The sequence below is a fragment of the Acomys russatus genome, chromosome 6 (genome assembly GCF_903995435.1).
Source record: "Acomys russatus chromosome 6, mAcoRus1.1, whole genome shotgun sequence".
NCBI lineage: Eukaryota > Metazoa > Chordata > Mammalia > Rodentia > Muridae > Acomys > Acomys russatus.
In genome coordinates, this window is record NC_067142.1 from 34509826 (window position 1) to 34526581 (window position 16756).

Consider the following 16756-nt stretch of genomic DNA (forward strand, 5'->3'; position numbering starts at 1 on the left):
ACAAAGTGAGTCCAGGATGGCCAAGGCTACACAGAGAAACCCTGTGTCAAAAAACAAACAAACAAACAAACAAAAAAACCCAAAAACAAACAAAAAAACAAAACAAGTGTGTACATCATGGACACCCATAGTTTGGTCGCTGCAGGGCCCTGCAGAAGGGTAACTCAGGCTTCTGTCAAGGCCCAGGGTTCAGTCTCAGGACACTTGAGTGTCTGTCCTGTGTAACACAGCACTGACCGCCAGTGCCTTTGACCTAACATATCCTCTCAGTTGGACGTGCAGGTCTGAGGCAGAAAGGAGGAGAGGTCAAGACAAACATGGTTCAGTGGCCTCTTTCCCAGGCCTTCCTCTGGTCATGCATGGTCTATCAGTAGCAGCAGGGGTCACCCACCCCGGAGGGCCTCCAGAAAGAAGCAGGAGCCAATATTTTGTTGTTTTGAGACAAGATCTCACTATGTGGCCCTGGCTGACCTCAGACTGACAGAGATCCAGCCACCTCTGCGTCCCTGAGTGCTGAGGCTTAAGGCTGGGCACCGCCATGCCGAGCAACAGCCGATGTTCGACCACCTCCTGGAACTTTGGCAAGAGAACCTGGCCAATAACACTGAGAAGATCCTGCCTCAGCACAGAGAACCCCATCTCTCTGAGCCTGAGCCCCAGTCTGCAACAGCGGGCTCTGCATAGGAGAGCTGTCAGTACCTTTCCAACCCAGTGTTCCCAAAGCAACCTCTACGGATGACCGTAGGTGCTGTTGTTTGCTTTGTTGTGTCTGTTGATAGGGAATGATAAGAAATTTTAAGGGGAAACAGCTGGAGCACTGCTGACATAATAATTCACAAAAAGCTATTGCTGAGCCAGGCATGACGGTGCACACCTTTAATTTGAGCGCTCAGGAGGCAGAGGCAGGCAGATCTTTGTGAGTTCGAGGCCAGCCTGATCTACAAAGTAAGTCCAGACCAGCCAAGGCTACACAGAGAAACCTTGTCTCAACAAACAAACAAACAAACAAACAAACAAAAAGCTATTGATGTGCTGGGAGTGGTGGCATGTGCCTTTAATCCCAACACTCGGGAGGCAGAGGTAGACTGATCTTTGTGAGTTCGAGGCCAGCCTGGTCTACAAAGGGAGTCCAGGACAGGCAGGGCTACACAGAGAAACCCTGTCTCGAACAACAACAACAAAAAGCTACTGCTGAATGTGGACGAGATCTCTACATGAACCGCAGCATCATAGGCTTTATCTCTCTTACCCATTTCTGACCTAGGAGATGGAAAATGGAGACGATGACAACCTTGGCAGAGGCAGGGAAGAGAACGGGGCTGGAAGTGGCATGTTTTCAGCTATGCAGGTATGTATCTATGTGTTTGTATCCATCTAGAATCATTATGTCCCAGCGTGCAACTCCTTCTGTCTTAGTGTGACGGAGCTCCACACAGGCAGCTGTATACATCTTTATTTCTCTCTAGAATGGCTGGGGCAAGGGTGTGGTCCAACAGATGGCTAGCAGGTTACAGGTGTGTCTGGCTGAAAGCGGTACCTGGTTGGGCCTCCTGATTGGCTGTGGGTGAGTCACGGCGGTTGGGTTCCTGGAGCGGAGCTAATGGGCTGTCATGGAGTATGGGTTCATGCCCTGCCTTATCTTTAGGGCCTTCTGCCTGCCTGCCAACCCAGACGGACAATGTTCTCTGCATTGGCAATGACGCTTATGGGCTGCTGACTCCAGGTCAGTGGGACGTGCCCTTTGAGTAGCTTTCCCAGCATTGTGTGGCAGTTTTCACCTCAACCCTATCACACTCTGGCTCCTTGGACCTCAAGCGACAGAAAAAAATAGCGTGCTCTGGAGGAGTGACTTGAGGGGCTAGCAGAAAGGGGCTTCCTTAGTACTGGATGCCCTGCCTGAAATGACTGGCAGCATTAAAGTATTTGTGGATAAACAGTTTAGAAAGCAATGAACCCTGCCCTGGCTCTTCAGACCCTAGATGCTTGGGCTTGCAGGCATGGCACTTGTTTTGCCTCCCAGCCTGTAGTCACATGTGCAATAATTATTTACTTTTCCTGCATGGGTGTGGCATCACGCCCTTCAGGAGGACAGGGACAGATGGTTGTCCCCGTGTTTTGATGGGCAAGTCAAGAACTAAAGGGGACTAGCCTAGCTCGGCCCAAGGTCACAGAACTCAGGGAACATACGCAGGGACATTGGTCTCTGCAGTGCTTGCCAAAGCTTTCTTTATGCATGTCCTCTGAAATGCTACAGCCTCCAGTCCTCCATTAGAGTCTCTGGGACCCCTGGACCAGGGTACCAGGAAGAAAAAGCACATAACAATGGTCTTGGCTTGGGGGACTGACTCTTGAGATGCACACAGACTTTAACAAATTGCCATGCACTGCCCCGCCCCCATTCTCCTTTTCTGTCTGTCCACCTGAGCAGAGTACAGTTTATGTGGCTGGACCATGGAGGCAGTTAAGCTACAGAGGCCTTGATGCTAGGCTATCTCTTGGTACCCCAGACTCCCAGCTCTTGCTTGGCCATGCTGGCACAGTTGTAATCCAGAGCACCTGGGCAGGGAGCCAGAGGGAATTTTCCACCTGCTTGCCTGTGTTATCTGCTGTGTGGTTTGGAGCCTGGGCCTGGGGAGGGGCAGGTCCCCGTAGGTATCTGGAGTAGAGCTCCTGGTTGTTTAAGAATCCTCCCTCTAGTTACTCCATGACCCAACTAGGTCTCTCTTCCCCTCCCTAGGAGAGATGAAGGAATAGGTAAAGAAAACATCATAAAGTTGGGCCCTGGAAGGAGCCTTGACTTACTAACTGAGCCCCTGCACTGTAGAGATGACTATACACTGGCACCAAGATGTGCCAATGGGCATATTTCCAGTCACAGAGGGAAATGGTAGCCAAGTCACAGCTCAGAGCCAAGTTTCCAGACTCACAGTCCAGTATCTGTCACCACTGTCTGTCCTCCAAAGAAGTCACCCCCACCCCCACCCAGCCCTTCTCCATCCCAATCTGAAGCAGCCTTAGTGGGAGAAAGGCGTGATGCTTTTCGCCTATCCCTGGGTGAGAGCCAGCAAAGCAGGTCAGCAAGAGCAAAGCGTAGCACGTGTGTCCAGGTAGTGCCTCACATAACCTAGAACAGAGACCCAAAGAGCACACTCTCTCTGTTTGAGGCTCAGTGAAGAGCAGACAACCAGAGCTAGATGCATCTGGACACTGAAGTGATGGAATTAGACTGAGGAGACCCAGCAAAACCTGTCCATTCAGATCCATTTAGATTCCTCCTGGGGTGGCTATAGCCTACCTTCTTCCTAGGAGCAGGATTTCTTGGAACAAAGGTCTCAGGGGAAAAAAGAGAAGAGATCACCTCCCCACCCCTACCCCCAGGGTTTCTTTATGTAGTCTGGACTTACTTTGTAGACCAGGCTGACCTCGAACTCTCAGAGATCCACCTGCCTCTGCCTCTCCAAGTGCTGGGATTACAGGGGTGGGCCACTGCGCCTGTCTGAGAAATAGGCTTACTTTATGTGACTTTCAGGGAGAGGGCTCCTAGCTCTGTGATCTACCTTGGGGAAGATTTTTCCACTGAGTTTGGGAGAACAAAGGATTAGGAGCACTAAAAGTGGGAGCAGCCTGCTAAGATATGGTACTTTGGGGTCTCGTGTTCTGAGCCTCAACACAAGTGGCCTGGTCCTATCACCTCTTACTCCCCGATATCAGTTCTCAACACAGGGAGTGTCCTGCCCTAGCCTAGCCAGGCACACCTCCTCAGGGTGAGCAGTAGCCTTGCTGGCCTCTGCCACTTTCAGGGTATCCTTACCTCTGCCAGGTGTCCTCAGGCTGAGGGTGGGGCAGGGCTGATCCACCAACAATGCTGGCAGTGTAGTTGTGGGTGGGGACTGAAACCACCAGCGACTGTGGAAGGCTAGGTGTGTGTGTGTGTGTGTGTGTGTGTGTGTGTGTGTGTGTGTGTGTGTGTGTGTGTGTAGGGGGTGATGGGTAGATTAGAAACTACAACTATTATGGACTCAGGTGCTAGGTGACTTGGTGGGGCCCACTTGGAGTCTTTTTCTCCCCACTGCCTTTACCTTGCTAGGAACGCTACCCTATATCAGGACTCTGCGTCACCTGTGGCAGTGGGGCCAGCAGAGTCCTAGGTCCCAATCCTGGAGTCCCATATCTCTCCCCTCTGGGGTTAGGTGACCAGCCACACTTATGCCTCCCTCCCTGAGTAAACAGCAAATGGAAGGTCCAGGGCAGGGGTGGGGTGAGGCTGAAACTGGGCGCTGAGAGCAGGGTGAGTCATGTTCTTGCATTGTAGCTATCAGGCAATAGATGGGGGGTGGAGATGAAGAAGGCACCACTAAGCCAGAACAGGGCCAAGGGGGTCCCCTGTCCCCCCTGGGACTCCGGAACTGGCATTTGGAAAACTATCCTCCAACCCCTTGGTTTTGTTGGAGGTAGGAGGCTGACCCCTAGAGAGGTTCCAGAGAAGACAAATGGCTTGTCTAGAGATACACAGAGAGCAGTCTCAAGTCTCCCAAATCATCCATGAGTTCAAATCCCAGAGCCGGTAGATATTCTCTGTCTTGCCGGGAAGAGGCTTCCTACGGACCTACAATTACACTCCCTGATAAGAGGCAGCCACGCCACAGTACTTCCTGGTAGAGTGGATCCACAGCCTCCCTGACGTCAGCTGAGCGTCACCAATCCCTGCCCAGTGGTATGACATCACAGGGCTGGATCCCTTGAGCTGGGAAGGGTTCCACCCTGAGAAGGCGGCCAGCTGGGTAGGTTTGTTGACTGCAAGGTAACTGATACTCCTTCTGCCTCCCACCCTCCTCCCACCCTCCTCCCACCCTCCTGAGACTTGGGATCGCAGGAGTGCCCCCATACTCCCCCATCCCCCGCATCCCCTCTCCACACACCCACACCTCAAAGCTGAGTCAGCGCTTCTGTGGTGGTGAGCTGTGAATAAGCCAAGTCGAGCTTTTGCTGACAGCACATAGCATTGTGGTTAAGTGGTGGAATTTTGAGAATTCACAGTATCGGCTAGCCTGGTTCCTCACCAATCAGCTGTGAGATCTGGGCCGGGCCTGCCTTCACTAAATGTCTTCGGTAAATCAGGACTGACAATACCTACCCATAAATTGTTGTGTAGATTAAATGAAAGGACTGGGTTGTCCCTTAGGCACAATACCTGGCATGGGCTCAACTAGTCTGTGAGTGCATACGTGATGCTGATGCTAGTGGGATTGGAGTCAGGTCATGCTAGGTGTTCCTTCTACTGCTGAGTTAACACCCTCAAGGTCTTGGCTCAACATTTGTGAGAAACACACAGGCACATGCATACATATAGTTAAAATTTTAGCTATTATTATTGTTGTTGTTTTGGTCTTTCTTTCTTTCTTTCTTTCTTTCTTTCTTTCTTTCTTTCTTTCTTTCTTTCTTTTCTTTCTTTCTTTCTTTCTTTCTTTCTTTCTTTCTTTCTTTCTTTTCTAGTCCTGGACTCACTTTGTAGACCAGGCTAGCCTCCGAACTCAGAGATACCACTTGCTTCTGCCTCCTAAGTGTTGGGTTTAAAGGTGTGCACCACCATGCCCGGTCATTGTTTTGGTTTTTCAAGACAGGGATTCTTTGTGTAGCCTTGGCTGTCCTGGAACACACTCTATAGACCAGGCTGACCTCCAACTCACAGGGATCCACCTGTCTTTGCCCCCCAAATGCTGGGATTAAAGTTGTGTGCCACCATTGATGGGGCAATTTATTTATTGTTATTTATTTATTTATTTTTATTTTTCCAACTTTAAAAAAAATCTTCAAAGAAATAACAATAATAAACCAAAGTCCTGAGCCTTACATACACAGAAAGAAATGTGCTATATTCTTTCTGGCCTTCACTTACTCAGCCTGGTTTCCTAAAGCCAGAGAGGGACACACTTCTCTGAACAAGGTTCTTCTGAATTGAGGACTACTGGGGACTAGGATCTACAGAGGATCGGACCAGAAAACAAAGAAACCAGCTTACCCTCTCTTCTTTCTGACTAGAATTCTCTGCTATTCACTACAGGCATCCCCCCCCCCTTTTCTTTCTTTTTTAATATTTATTTATTTATGTATTTGTTATGTATATGGTGTTCTGCCTGCATGTACACCTGCAGGCCAGAAGTGGGCACCAGATTTCATTATAGATGGTTGTGAGCCACCATGTGGTTGCTGGGAATTGAACTCATGACCTTTGAAAGAGCAGACAGACCTCTTAACATTTGAGCCATCTCTCTAGCCATGCCCCCCCCCTTTTTTTTTTTTTTTTTTTTGGTTTTTCGAGACAGGGTTTCTCTGTGTAGCCTTGGCCATCCTGGACTCACTTTGTAGACCAGGCTGGCCTCGAACTCACAGCGATCCGCCTGCCTCTGCCTCCCGAGTGCTGGGATTAAAGGCGTGCGCCACCACGCCCGGCCACCTTTTTTTTTTTTTTTTTTTTTTTCTGAGACAGAGTTTCTCTGTGTAGTCCTCACTGTCCTGGACTCAACTTGTAGCCCAGGCTGGCCTCGAACTCACAGAGCTCCACCTGCCTCTGCCTCCTGAGTGCTGGGATAACTGGTGTGGGCCACCTTGCCTGGCCACTACAGACATCTTTACCTCCTAATTTATGTCTGTTTCTTCAGCTCCCCAAGGAGCTGACCAACTCCCCTCAAGGCACCCCACCACAGGCTTCTGCAGCCCCCACCCACCCCCACACACATACACACAATCCGTCCACAATACTCTTGCCATGACTTATCTCTTCATTTAGACGGGCAGCTGCCCTAGGTGGGAAGGTCTTGTATACTGTCTAGAACTCCCAGTAGAGATGGGAGAGTAACCATGGAGTGGACTACACGGGAAGAGGGGGGCCACTCCTGGAGGCCTTCACTGGGAGCCTACAGAAGAGCCCCCAGGGACCCATACTTATGCTGTTGTCCTGTCACAATCATTGATGTCACCTCCTTTTCCTCTCCAGCATGCCTTGTTTAAAAGGGTACATTTTAAACAGGGAGGCCCGGACAGGAAGTGCGTGCGGGCTCCCCAAACCGAAGGTTTCTAGGCTTGACTTCTAGGTTTTCTTTTCACTGTGGCTTTGTTCTTTCTCTCCACTGTGCTGGAGTGTGGGCTGGGGCACTAGCACAGCACAAAGCCCACCCTGAGAGCCTGGGGTCCAGCAGCCTAGGCTTATTTAGTGAACTAGCCAACCTAACAAAAGGCACTCCAGGCACAAAGAATTCGGCAGCCCAGCGTGTAGTGAGGAGGAAATTACCATAGAATGCAGCTCTTTGTCTTCCCAAACCCCAGGGACCTCAGTGAGGCCAGCCCAAGGGTGAAGGTCTAGATGACACAGCCCCATAGTGCCCAGGGCTTCAAAGCTGTGAAGGCCGGCTGGGTCAGTCTTTTGATTCCAGTTTAGGTATTGGGAGACCTGTCTCCAACAAGTAAACAAAAACACAAAAGGTGTGGAGACCCTTACTACCCAATATGCAAAGGTGTGATACTTGCCCCCAGGTCTTCTAGGGCTATTCACAGATTCACCAGTACACTGGCTCTTCTAGTCCCCAGGCTGTGGAGAATGAGGGAGAGAGAAACCATGGCAACTGCTTTATGAATGGCTACTCATCAAAAAGTTTGGAAGAAATCCAGAGGAAGCATCTAGCTGTATCTCATTCAGCAAACATGTAGGGTGCCAGACACTGGGCTTAGGCCCTGAGGGTACAGAAATAAAGACCGCAAGCTCTTTTTTCCAGAGAGGAAGCCAACCAACCAGCCAACTGATGCTGGCAGTGACTGCAGGTGCCAAGAAAGTGCTCAAAGGCAGCCAGGGCAGGAATGGCAAAGATGTGGCCTCTGACCTTTGGCCTGGGAAGGAGCAGCAGGAGAAGTGAGTAGGAGGCAGACAGGTGCAAGGAGGTGGAAGAGCATCTCAGGCCAAGAGAAAGAAGCTGTGTGTTGGAAGGGAAGAATGCCTTTTTGGTTAGTTGGTTTGGTTGTTTTTTTTGTTTGTTTGGTTTTTTGGTTTTTTTTTTTTTTGAGACAGGTTTTCTCTGTGTAACAGCTCTGGCTGTCCTGGACTCACTTTGTAGACCAGACTGGCCTCGAACTCACAGAACTCCACCTGCTTCTGCCTCTGCCTCTGCCTCCAGAGTGCTGGGATTAAAGGCCTGCACCATCACGCCCAGCTGCAAGTAATGCTTTTAATCACTGAACCATCTCTTCAACTCAGTTCAGTATGATTTCTTCTCCTCCTTCTCTTCTTCTTCTTTTTTTAAAAAAACTTATTTATTATGCATACAGTGCTCTGCCCATATGTATACCTGCACACCAGAAGAGGGTATCAGATCTCATTATAGATGATTGTGAGCCACTGGGCATGAACCGCTGGGCATGGTGGCGCACACCTTTAATCTCAGCACTCGGGAGGCAGAGGCACATGGATCACTATGAGTTCAAAGCCAGCCTGGTCTACAAAGCAAGCCCAGGACAGCCAAGGCTAACACAGAGAGGCCTTGTGGCAAACAAACGAACAAACAAACAAAAATTTAGGGCCTTTGAAAGAGCAGCCAGTGCTCTTAACCTCTGAGCCATCTCTCCAGCCTCTCTCTTCTTTTTCTTCTTCCACTTTAAATTCAATCAGGGCCAGCCAGGCATGGTGGCTCAGGCCTTTAATTCCAGCACTCGGGGAGGCAAAGGCAGATGGATCCCTATGAGTTCAAGGCCAGCCTGGTCTACAAAGTAAGTCCAGGACAGCCAAGGCTACACAGAGAAAGAAAGAAAAGAAAAGAAAAACCAACAAAGAAAAAAAACCAAAAATAAAACAAATCCACAATGGATGGGATTGGAGAGATGGCTCAGTGGTTAAGATCACTGACTGCTCTTCCAGAAAACACGGGAGTGGTGTCTCACAACTGTCTACAACTCGAGTTCCATAGAATCCAAGCACCCTTTTGGCCTCTAGCAGGTACCAGGAACATATGTCACCACATGTATGCAGGCAAAGCACCAATACACATTTTTTTTTTCCCGAGACAGAGAGCCTTGGGTGTCCTGAACTAACTTTGTAGACCAGGCTGGCCTCAAACTCACAGCGAACTGCCTGCCTCTGCCTCCTGAGTGCTGGGATTAAAGGCATTGCACCACCATTGCCCGGCTCCAAAACACGTTTTTAAAAATTAATAATTTTTAGAAAGACCACCATGGAGGATGATAGATATAGTTCAATAATAGAGGTCTTGCTTGGTATGCTTCCATTACTACCAGTACTAATAATTAATAATAATAAAACAAAATTTAAGCATACACACAATAGGTGTTCCTCAAAGCAAACAGAAAACTGTCCAGACTGCCTAATACTACTTAGAGAAAAAGTTAAACAACAATGTCAGGGTTGGGATTTAGCTCAGTGGTAGAATGCTTATCTAGCGAGCCCAGGCCCTGGATTCAGACCTCGGCTCCAGAAAAAAAACAAAACAAAACTAAAAAACAATAGTATTACAGCCAAGAAGGTGTCACAGTACTCAGGAGACAGAGGCAGGCAGATCTCTGAGGAGGCCATCCTGATCTACAGAGCGAGTTCCAGGACAGCCGAGGCTACACAGACAACCCCTGTTTTGATAAACAACAAAGAAAAATATTAGTGTCAGAAAGAATCCTTATCTGGGGGTGGGAGGAGAAACAAGCTTATCCCAAACCAGCTCTAGGAAATATGAAGGCTAGAAATGCTTCAGATTCGATGGCTGGTAGATGGCTCAGAGGGTAAAGACGTTTGGCGTGGAGCTAGATAGACAGCTCAGAGCTTAGGAGCAGTGGCTGCTCTTCCAAGGGACATGAGTTCAATTCCCAGCATCCATATGGCAGCTCACAACTGTCTATAACTCCAGCTCCAGGGGTTCCAACACCTTCATATAGACATGCATACACACATAACACCTATGCACACAAAATTAATTAATTAATTTAAAGGAAAAGGACATTTGGCATGTAAGCATGGTGACAGAGCACACCTTAAAGTAAAGGGAGAGAAGTGACTCCAGAAAGTTGTCCTCTCACCTCCATATATGTGCTGTGGTATAAGCGTCTGCACATAATAATAATAATAATAATAATAATAATAATAATAATAATAATAATAACAACAATAAAGCGTCTGCACATAATAATAATAATAATAATAATAATAATAATAATAATAATGCGTCTGCACATAATAATAATAATAATAATAATAATAATAATAATAAAACGTCTGCACATAATAATAATAATAATAATAATAATAAAGCGTCTGCACATAATAATAATAATAATAATAATAATAATAATAATAATAATAATAAAGCGTCTGCACATAATAATAATAATAATAATAATAATAATAATAATAAAGCGTCTGCACATAATAATAATAATAATAATAATAATAAATAATATAAAAAGCGTCTGCACATAATAATAATAATAATATATAATAATAATAATAAAGCGTCTGCACATAATAATAATAATAATAATAATAATAAAGCGTCTGCACATAATAATAATAATTAATAATAATAATAATAATAATAATAATAAAGCGTCTGCACATAATAATAATAATAATAATAACAACAACAACAACAACAACAACAACAATAATAACAACAATATGATTTTCTCAAAGTTTATTTCATTTTTAATTTTGTATGTGTGTGCATCAGTAACCCCAGGCTCTGGAGTTACAGGTGGTTGGAAACCATCCAAACTGGGTGCTGGGAACTGAACTGGGGTCCTCTGCAAGAGTGTCAGACACTTTTAATTGCTGAGCCATCTATCTATCCACAAATACAATTTATTTTTAATATTTATTTATTTTATTTTACATGTGGAGTTGCTTTGTGTCTGTTTTGGGGTGTTTGTTTGTTTGTTTTGTTCTCCTGCGTATGTGTACCTCGTGAGTGCAGTACCCTTGGAGTTACAGAGGTTGTTAGCGGTAGGGAACGTGAGTGCTGAGAATCAAATCTAGGGCTTCTCAGGGGCAGGTTGTCTCTGTGAGTTCAAGGCCAACCTGGTTCACATAGTGAGTTCCAGGTGTGCATGGTGAGATCCTATCTCAAAATAAGAACAACCTCCACCCCCACCCCCCCACCTCCCCAAACAAAAACAAAAACAGAAAATAAAGAAAGAAAGGGGCTGGAGAGAAGGCTTAGGTGTTAAGAGCACAGACTGGATTCAGGTCTCAGCACCCACGTGGTGAAGGTTCACAACTGTCTGTAACACCAAAGGATCTGACACCCTCCTCTGACCTCTGCAGGCACCAGGCACACATACCTGGTGCACAGAGATACAAAACACCCATACATAGAAAATGTAAAAAGGAAAGAATTGCTCCAAGACTTGATTGCGTGCTGAGCACGGTTGTTGGTACGCGCCAGAACTCACTTAAAATGAGTGATCTTTAGAGCAAGGAAATGGGCCCCATCAAGTTGCAGTGTGTTAGCACCTTACAGCGGTGAGTGCAGGGTGGGAGGGGACAGGGTAGATAGAGGCTCTTTCACTTGCTGAGAGGTGGTGGGATCCTCAGGGGTCTGCAAGTAGAAGGGAACTGTCTGGGCAAGTCAGGTCAAACTGTGCTTAGCCAGGAAGCAGGGCTCTAGGCTTGGTGTTTATGCCCTTTAGTCCTCTCCCTCCCCCGACTCCCTCCTACCCCCCTACTCCTCCACCACCCATGCCCCCCACCCCCCACCCCCAATTCCCGCCACCACAATGTGCTTCAGAAAAAATATCAGATGTGCCTCAGAGGAGGGCTTTTTCTCTCTCTTCTCTCCCCTTAGCAACAAGATCTTACAGTGGGGTTCAGACTAACTTCTGGGTCATCCTTCTGCCTTTCCTCCCCAGTAGCTGGTAATACTGACGTACCCCACAGTTTTTGCATCAAGATGATGTTTCCCCCAAGACAGGATGCTTTATCCACAAAGTCTTACACTCCCACCCACAGCGTGCTGGGGTGACAGGTGCAGTAGCACCAAGCCTTGGAGTTGCTTCTTTCTTTCTTTCTTTCTTTTTTCATTCATTCTTTCTCTCTCTCTCTCTCTCTCTCTTAACATTTATTTATTTATTTATTTTGTATGGGATTTTTGTTTGTTTGCCTCCACAGACCTAGAACTCACTATGTAGACTAGACTGGCTTTGAAGTCACAGAGATTGCCTGCCTCTGCTTCTGTACTGCTTGGGTTAACAGTCAGCACCACCACGCCCAGCCTAGCTATTTATTTTATGTATATGTGTGCGGCACATAAGTATATCGAGGTCACGGGACAATTTCTAGGAGTCAGTTCTCTGCTTCTACCATGTGGGTTCTGAGGACCAAACTCAGATTGTCAGGCTTGGCAGCAAGTGCCTCTACCTGCTCAGCCATCTTGTCAGCCCTAGTCACACACCACACACACACATACAAACACACACACACACACACACACACACACACACACACACACACACCTCTCCAGGGCTCCCTCTTTGTGTGTCTTTGCTCCGGTGCAGGTCAGACAACCTCAGAAGTCAGTTCTCACCTTCTGCTTTATCTGAGACAGGATCTCTCCTTCACTGCAGTGTGAGCCAGACTAGCTGGCACAAAGGCGGCTTAGGATTCTCCTGTGCACACCTCTCCACTCACTGCAGAAGAGCAGGGACTACAAGCACACGGACTTGGTGTGGCTTCTGAACTCTGAAGCCAAGTTCTCATGCTTACACAGTAAGATCATTGCCACTCAAGACATTTTGAAGGGGAAAAAACAGAAAAGTTTGGGAAGTTAGGTTAGCATTGGCCGGCTGAGAGGATGCTCAGGGCAGTAAAGCCTGGTGCAATGGCTAAGCCGCTCAGAGCACTGGCTGCTTTTCCAGGGGTTCAACTGGACTGGGGTTCAACTCTCAGCATGCACACAAAGACTTACAACTGCCAGTAACTTCAATTCCAGAGGGCCCAGCACCTTCTTTTGGCTTTTGTGGGCACCAGGCAAAACACTTATATACATAAAATAAAATTAAAATATTTTTTAAAAGAAGGTAGAAGAGCAATCCAAGTGTCTTGAAATCAACCTTGGCCTCTACACATACATGCATACACATATATGTTCATACACATGTGAATGTGCACACACACCCCCATACTCACAAATGCAGAAAAAAAGTTGGGTGTGGTGGCACATGAAGAGGCAGAGGCAGGCAGATCTCTGTGAGTTCAAGGCCAGGCTGGTCTACAAAGTGAGTCAAGGACAACCAGACTACAAGAGAAACCCTGTCTGGAAAAACCAAAAAGAAGAAGGAGGAGGGGATGGAGGAGGAGGAGGGAAGGAAAACAACATTTATCCGTAAACCTTAGCATTTGGGAGACAGAAACAGGATGATCAAAAGTTCAAGGTTATCCTCAGCTACAGTTCAGGCTGGCCAATGCTAGCCTGAGCTATGAGAGACCCTGTCTCAAAAAATCAAAACCCCGTGGGCGATGGTGGCTCATGCCTTTAATCCCAACACTCGGGAGGCAATGACTGGTGGATCTCTGAGTTCGAGGCCAGCCTGGTCTATAAAGTGAGTTCCAAGACAGCCAAGGGTATACAGAAAAACCCTGTCTAAAAACTAAACAAAACAAAAATCAAAACCAAGCTAAAGCCAGGCACAGTGGCGCAGATCTGTAATCCCAGCATTCTGGGAGGCAGAGACGGGAGGATTGCTGTGAGTTCAAGGCCAGCTTGGTCTACAAAGAGAGTCCAGGTCAGCCAGGGCTACACAGAGAAACCCTGTCTGGAGAAACAACAAGAACAAAACAAACAAACAAACTAAACTAAAAATCTAAAGAACAAAAGAATGGTACTTGCAGTTTTAGTAGTGCAATTTTAAAATAAGGGCACTCATTTGGAGGTATGGCCCAAGGTATGTTTTCAGTAAATAGCAGCTGTTACTGTTGTTATTGTTATTGTAACTAGATCCCTGGAGGGATGGGAAGAGGTTTGGATGAAAGAGATAATGGAGCCAGGACTTAGGTTGAGAAACCTCAGCTTACAACCCAAGTCCTGCAGCTCTCCTTCACCCTCTTCAAGCTTCCTCTTGACTTACAGCAGCCTCAAACGCTCAATTTCCCTCAAGTTAGGGCACAGGAAATAGAGGCACCTACCCCAAGACCGGAAGCAAAGACTGTTGGAATCTAGCTACTTGGGGAGCCCTAAGGCTCCGGCCCACTAAAGCCCCTGCGTAGAGGGACACCCTGTAGGCTGTAAGACTGACTACCTATGGGTGGCAGAAACCGAACAGGAGGCCCTCCACTGGCCATCTCCAAGGTGACAAACTGAAGGGTGCTTGCCTAAAGGAGAGCCTGTGGCTAGCCCCTCCTCCTCCTGCTGTTCCTCTTGTCCTCCCGTTGCCGCTCCTTTTGTCTGGCCAGGAAGGCGGATACCCCAAATCCTGCCTCTCTGTCCCTCCTTGGTTCTTCTCTTAAATCACCTTTCTCATCTCTCTCTGAAAAGGAACGGGGCGCGGGGGGGGGGGGTGGGGGGAATGAATATAACAACTTTCAAAGTGTGGAATACCAGGGCTGGGTTGTGGGGGGGTACACATCTGTAATCAAAACACTTGGAAGAAAGAGGCAGGAAGATCACAAGTTCAAGGCCAGCTGGGCAAACAATAAATGCATTTTCTTCAATGCTGGACTTGGGGGTGTAGCTCAGTTGGTACAGTGCTTGCCTGGCATGCTCAGAAGCTCTGACTCCCATCCTCAACACCACACAAAACTGGGCATGGTGGCTCAGGCCGATCATCCCAATATTATACCAGTACTGGGGAGGTAGAGGCAGGAGGGTCACAAGTTCAAGGCCAGCCTGGGATAAGTGAGACAATGTATGAAAACCTTTAAGAAAAAGTATTAAGGCCAGATGAAGTGGTACGTCTTTAATACCAACACTCCAGAGGCAGGAGCATTTGGGGATTTTTGGTTTTTTTTTGTTTTTGTAGCCTTGGCTGTTCTGGACTCCTCTGTAGACCAGGCTGGCCTCAAACTCAGAGATCCACCTGCCTTTGCCTCCTGAGTGCTGGGATTACAGGCGCCACCACACCTAGCTCTGGCAGAAGCATCTGGATTTCTAAGTGTGTGAGCCAGACTGATCTACACAGTGAGTTCCTTGGTAGGCAGACCTACATGTATCATCATAACAACAACAATAATAAGCATGCACATACACATTACAGGTGTGTATATGTACACACATACACATTACATGTGTGTATATGCACACACATGGGCATACACATGTTCTCTATCCCTTTTCTTTATGAATTGACTGCCCTTTCTCCTTTCTTTTTTCTTCTTTCATGGGGGGCTTCCATCTTGGCCTTCATTGGCCCTTATTTTTTTTCCTCCCCCCCCCCTTTTTTTAAGACAGGGTTTCTCTGTATAGCCTTGGCTGCCCTGGACTCCTTTGTAGATCAGGCTGGCCTCAAACTCATAGAGATTCACCTGCCTTTGCCTCCCGAGTGCTGAGATTACAGGGATTACAGGCATGTGCCACCACACCCAGTTTGGAGCTCCTCCTTGGTGCTGGCAGGAATGAGATGTCCACCCAGCCCCAGAGGATGCTGGCGAGTGGTACAGCAGAGTTGGCCTTGCCTTTGGGTTTCTTTCCAGTCCATCTGGTGGTGGATGACCGCCACACCTGTTTCTTTATCTGTGAAATAATTTGTTGCGGTGACCTCATCCCCTAAGGGCAGGCCCTGGAGCATTCCTTATGACAGTTATTGCCTGCTATTCTTCTCTTCCCCTCTCCCTGCCTTCTGCTGGGCCTGCAGTCTCAGAAAAGAGGCCATCATCCCGTCTTGATGTCCCTCAGGGCTGGCCTTCACCTGCTGGGGCCAAGGCCCCTTTTGCAGCAATCTTGTCTCTCAAGCCGTTCTGTATACAGGCCAGGAGGGCAAGCAGCCTGCTACAGCTGGCCAGAACAGGATTAGGCTGGGAACATCTCCAATCCCTAGCAGGGCCCAGTGTCAGTTTCAGGCCCTTCTGGGGCAGGAGGAGGCTGAGGGTGGGGCTGCCAAAGTCAACAAAGCCTGTTTCCATGGGCCAGGACCTGTTTGGCACCTGCAATCCTGGTTTCCAGCCCAGGATCCTCCATCTCAGCCTCTCTTGGGGTCAGCTGGAGGTCCCCTCCCTCTAGTTCCCCCGACTTCAGAGCTTCTCATTCGGCACCATGAGGTCTTCTCACTGTCCCACCGACCCAGACACCTGTGACCACACCCCAGTGTGAGCTCCATTGCCTCCAGGGCAGTGGTTCTCAACCTTACTGTGCTGTGACAGTTCTTCATGTTGTAGTGACCCCCAACTAACCATAACGTTATTTTCCTTGCTACTTCAGAACTGTAATGTGGCCATTGTTATGAATGCTAATATAGCCTGTGTTTTCTGATTGTCTTAGGCAATTCTTGTGAAAGTTCAACACCCACCCCCCCCCAAAGGGGTCACAACCCATAGATTGAGAACTACTGCCCTCGAGTGTTTCCATCTTCTTGTACCTAAGCGGTAGACTACAGGTCAGACCACAGTCCAGAGCTATTTGCATGACTTTATTTATTTGTTTTCAATTTTTTAAAAGATTTGCTTATTTTATGTGCATGAGTGTTTTGCACACGCATGCATGTGCACTATGTGTGTCCCTATGGGTCCCTTGTAAGCCATAACCACTTGGGTACAGACCAAGTCCTAGGCCAGAGCAGCAAG